This window comes from Gigantopelta aegis, chromosome 3 (genome assembly GCF_016097555.1).
Source record: "Gigantopelta aegis isolate Gae_Host chromosome 3, Gae_host_genome, whole genome shotgun sequence".
Lineage (NCBI taxonomy): Eukaryota > Metazoa > Mollusca > Gastropoda > Neomphalida > Peltospiridae > Gigantopelta > Gigantopelta aegis.
In genome coordinates, this window is record NC_054701.1 from 4841291 (window position 1) to 4847580 (window position 6290).

Consider the following 6290-nt stretch of genomic DNA (forward strand, 5'->3'; position numbering starts at 1 on the left):
TGGTAGCAGTATCTTATTTAGCATTAGCAGTTTTCCTGTCCCATTGGGCTATTTCTCGTTTCAGCCAGTGCACCACAACTGGTATATCAAAGGCTGTGGTATGTGGCAGTGCTATCCTGTGTGGGATGGTGCATTTAAAAATTCCTTGCTACTAAAGGGGCATTCTCATTACATGATTAGTTGTGCTGACTTGTTGCATGCGATCAAATCGTATTGTGAGAACACCTAAATCGGAATGACTGGTCTTATACGATAAGTTGTGTTGGAATCGTACCGATTAGAACATGTTGTTTCTCACAACAAATCGTAAGCTCTCGGCCAATCAAATCACATTAAAGTACAACCGTTAAGTTTTGTCATTTCAGTGTTTTTTCCATTTGGTTATAAACATGTCAAAATGTCCGGATTTCATGGGTCCATAAAACCTATCATTGTCCAGATGTGGTCAATAACTGTTTTGTTACATAATACCATCAGTAAATTGTCTACATTCATGTTTTCTTTATTTTAGTGGACATTCATAGTCACTTACATTTCCCACAAAATATTTTTAAACTGATGAGCTTTGATGACAACAAATGTTATGTCTCCCCACACGACAGATCACATGCAGCAAGTCGGTGCGACTAATCGCATAATGAGAAGGCCGCTTAATAGGAAAATGTAGCAGGTTTTCTCTCTAAGACTATATCTCAGACTTTCTAAATGTTTTTCACATCCAATAGCCTATGATTAATAAATCAATGTGCTCTAGTGGTGTCGTTGAACAAAACAAACTTTTAAACTTTAAATAATTGCATGTTATACACAAAATAGCCATAGTTGAAAAATGTGCTGAGGTGTTGAACATTCTTTTTCTATATTACAAACATGACTACATACTTCGTCCCCTGGCCTGTTGGGTGAAGTGACATCCAAGAACATGCCCAGCACCATGCATGGCACAAAATGATACAACACATCTCCGTGAAGAGAAATGGATCCAGGAACAATGATGTCCCCTTTGAGCTAATAAGGAAATTTCCACTACTTTAATCTGGCAGTACTTTATTAAAACACTAAGTTCCAAGTCTTAAAGCCGCACACCCTAGTTCCATCCAGCGAAAATAAATTATAATTTGGTTAATCTACAAACCTGTAACACACTTAGATCACGTTTTTATCAAATGGAGTGAAAAAGCAGGTTTTATATCGATAAATACCATGGGAATCCCCATGTCCCAATTGCTTGAAATAATTTTGAAAGTTTGTATTCTGATGTCACCGGTAGATGTCGCTCAAAGCACAACAATGCCCAAGTCGCGACAAATTTCACAGACTTGGGGTGCGTTCTTTTCACCTCTCCTGGACATGTTCCAACTGTTCTGTCCTGGTTGTATCCCCTCTCCAGATATCGTAGGACTTGGCAAAATTATTGGTTTTAAGGGTTTGTAACGTTTTGTATTGAGATACTTACTTGTCTGAACTTTATTGTTACTGAAAATGTTCACGAACTGTGAAGAAAAATCTCACAAATGAACCACAACAAATCGGATGTTGATTGCGCGAACCGTGCACGAGAAAACAAAACGAACCAAAATGACAACAGTCACGTGGTATACCAACGTCTGTGACATTGAAATGGAAATATCCCATCTAAAAATAGATTAGACATTGTCTGCTCAACGGTTTTTTCTCAAACGTGTGTCCGTTTTTCAGAAATATGAAAAATGCATTTTGTGATATTACAAACACCAGGATTACCAAAAAACACTTCAGGTGAATGGAAATGTATATTCTAAATAATAAACGGTAAGTAAAATGCAATTTTATTTGTGAAAAATTGGGTTTAATAGCGAAAAACAACGCCGTAATGGTAACAATTAGCTGTAACTAGGGTGTATCCCTTTAATGTTGAAGTAAAAAAACTAAACTTTGAGCTTACCTAGAATGAAGAAGGAAATGTTTTATTTAACAACGCACTCAACACATTTTATTTACAGTTATATGGTTAAGGACCACACAGATATTGAGAGAGGAAACCTGCTGTCGCCACTTCATGGGCTACTCTTTTTTTGATTAGCAGCAAGGGATCTTTTATATGCACCATCCGACAGATAGGATAGTACATACCACAGCCTTTGTTACACCAGTTGTGGAGCACTGGCTGGAACGAGAAATAGCCCAATGGGGCCACCGACGGGGATCATGCCTAGAATGACAACCGAGACCAGCTACTGTATTTGTCAATCTAATTAAAGAGGTAGGACGTAGCCCCATGGTAGAGTGCTCACTTGATGCAGTCTGTCTGGGATGAATTCCCATCGGTCTGTCCACTGGGCTAGTTCGCATTCCAGATCAAAATTACCAAATGTTTGACATCCAATAGATGAAGATTAATAAATCAATGTGCTCCATGTACACAAGATGTACAAAATACCTGCATTATGCAACATGTCCTAAAAGATTATGGTTTGATATTTTCTAAAATAGTTGCATAACAAGCTAGGGGTGGAAAGTAGCCTAGTGGTAAAGCGCTCGATGTGCAGTCGGTCTGGGTTTAATCACCATCTGGTGGTTGCCCACCCCCCACCCCCATTCCACAGTCCCCAATAGCTAGAAAAGTTGTTTACACAAGATGATTGCTTTGTATTGACTTAAATAATCCATTCTTGATTTGTTATGTAGTAGGAAAACATGCGATTCCCACTATTAAACATTTGTTATATATTAAAGGAAAGCTCGCCCAAGGCTTTTGGACTAGTATGCATATTCAACTCTATATAATGCACAATATTGCTTAATATCAACAAGTATATCTTATAGTTGATTAATAAAACTGTTAAATGTGATGGCTATTATATATAACGGGCACAGCCATTTTGTACTCTCATTTTATACGCCTCTGGCAAGCCGGTGGTTACATAATACCTGACATGTCACATCAGAAATTAGTTTTAGAATTGACGAAACAAAACGTACCTGATTATTGTGGATGCATCGCAATATTCTGTAATAATATCCATCCCAGTAACCCAACAATAAGTATACATTATTTTTCAATACAAAATAAACCACCATTGTCAAAATAACTATTATGTTTTGTCCATACTGAAATGATAATCAGTGTTTTCTTAGTTAATTGGTCTATTCTTTCCGTGGTTTGTACCTGTGGTTCCTGATTGGCAGGTGTATATTTGGACAGTCACCAATCAAGGTGTCGCACAAAAAAATATGTGCCTGTTTTATTAAGATCACTGTATCACAGGGTATTGTGGGATAACAATTCTGTAAAACCCTCAATTAAGTAAACTTACCCATCTAAAATCACAAAACTGACCAATTACATAGTCCCAAAGAAAAGAAAATGATCACTTGGGTATTGCGAGTGGTTGTTTTTGCTCCAACATACTCTGGGCCTAATAACATGCTTTTTTTTTCCTTTGGATTTTTTAAGAGAAAAAAGTACTATAACCCCATTTCATTCTATAATTAATGCAAATTGAAATATATTTAGTTAAATAGTTTATTATATTATCAAATTCATTTATTTTGTTTTAAGTCGGGTTGATGAAAGCAAAGTGCCTTGTAAATGACTGGTTTGTTTACACTGTGCATAGGAGCCGATGTCACTTTGCCCAAAGCTAGAATTCTGGACGTAATGAAAACAAAAGAAAATAGCAGAAATAATCACGGCTTTTTATTAACTCTAAAATATGTGTTTTTCACTTTTTAAAGTGTCAGTAGGTGTTGGTGGTCCGGGTATGCATTTTTCCAACACATACGGCTCATGTTTGAGTTTACTGTCCCTTTAATTTAAGAATGGGAATTTAGAAGGTGTTTGGTATTGATGGTACAAGAGACAAGCATATGTTGCTGCTTAAGACGAGGACTGTGATGTGGAGATGGACAGCAGAAAGATAGGAGTAGATTTCAGATTGGGGGGGGGGGGGGGGGGGGGGGATAGAAATAAACGGGGTGGTGAAATTAAAAGAAAAAAAGTAATTTAAAAATTCAAGAAAGAAAATGTAAAAAAAAAAGACAACTAAAAACCGGATTGTGAAAAATAATTTTATTGACTACATTAATAAATATAATGTGATAATATTTAATATTATTATGTTATGTGGTTTATAACATCAAGAGATCAATACTATATTCTTAAAGTAGCATCAGCATAATTCATTACATTACATACATATATACATGCACTAGTAGTTACTTTGTTAAAGTATTAGTTGTTCTTGATATTTGTAAATGTTTTAAACTATAATTCTACAAAATAATGGCACTGTATTTAATCTTTAATACAAAATTTAATTTTAGACAATTAATTTTTCAATGATCACAAACCCAAACAATGTTATCACAATGATTATATTTAATCCTGAGGAATTGCAAGTAATAGCATATGTTTTTATAAACATTTGTGTACTTATACATAAAATAATAGTTGAGCAAGTAATACACGTTCAAGTATGAACATAATAATGCTACTTTAAGTAAACTAATATATTTAGTTATGTGTAATTAACTATTGATGTAACATTGGATAAATAAAAAGTACCTGTAATAAAGTATGATGCTGAAGAAATAATTAAATGTACGGTGTTATACTAGTCACTATGTTATATATGTGTATGATTAAATATACGACACCAGTCTGTGTAGAGGTGTATTCTGTACATGAAATGTGATGGACAGAGCCCATAAATAAGTTACTGTTTACTGCTAAACAAAACCAATAAATCAGTTAATTATTTACCATTGAATTGCCCGAATAATAACGGGGTGAACCCAGCTGTCATGTTGGTTTTCATTCCAATTAACTGGACCTGCTCAGCTAATCAGTGTTTAGCATGGGAACTTTTATATGACGTTTGGTGGCCTAACACTGGGCTCCCCCCCCCCCCCCCCCCCCCTGAACCTTAAGGATGTGGGCACGTTAAAATAGTTCCCATTCCCAATGGGTGATGAGACCCTATCCGTTCTGCCCCAGTAAAATAAACAAATTGTTACTTTATGCACTGATTTCTGTCCCCAAACATGACTGCTGTATAGATAGCCTGCCCCCCCCCCCCCCCCCCCCCCAAACATGCCACTTCTACTTTTGGTGACCAAGATGGCAGCCTCCACCGTCTTTGAATTTATAGAATTCATCTTTGTTTGCAATATTCAGCATGATAGTCAATTGTCCCTGAACGCAAAAAGATCCTTGCAAAGTGTGGCATCGGTTAAAAACAAAGAAGGCGGTATGCAGTACAAATCAAAAGGAGGAGAAGCAGTCAGAAGGGCTGGAAACTCTCAAAACGGCATGGTGTATTTCATCACTGATTAACCTTTGACGAGTAATAACTGGTTAGGATGAGACTCTGTGCTTATAAAGCTGGTCTCAGATGTATGATTGAATGATCAATCGCTTAAAGTGGATTCTAGTTTTGTCCCCCACTCCTCCAAAATGGCACAACACATACATCAAAGGCCATGGTATGTACTGTTCTGTCTGTGAGAAAGTATATACAAAATATCTTGCACTGCTACCTTGTACAGTAGCTGGTTTTCTCTCTCACTCTCCTTGTTTGACACCCTATAGCCGATGTGTCGTTAACCATCATTCATTCTCTCGCTCTAAACCAAGTGAATCATTAACTAAGCATGATGACATGATTACACGAGTGTAGCAATAACATTTTGTTTATATTGTGGTTGTAGTAGTTTGTTTTATCACATTCATCACTGGAATTTTAAAACTAATCAAAGCATTAATTTTGGCATGATGGAATAATTTTACGAGTTGTATGTGAATGACATATTCTTAAAACATAAACAGAAAACATAAACTCTACCATACATATGAATAATGATAAATATTCAACAACATTACAGTGATATGTTAATTTACATGCATGTGTCACTTATAAAACATGTTGTAGATAGTACGATTACAAATATTGAATCTATAATTATAGGTGACATACAGTGAATAAGTAAGACAGTGTTATTAGCTTCTATTACACAGACTATAACAAAGAAAAACATATTATTGTTTTCAGTACATGTGCATGCATATTATACCGTCTGTGTTATTACCACTGAATGTCTGTACATGTTGTGACTGTAATGATTTGACAGAACTGCTGTATCATGTCTTGTATTTGAAATTGTGTTCATGAACAGGTGAGAATCAGTTCTCATCAAACCACTATATGATGTAGTGAGGGATTTTGCACACGGAAATATCTTTGCGAACACATTCTTGCCTCTGCAATATTTAGGAATAGCAGGCTCATGTGCAGGGGGAGGATTTCATG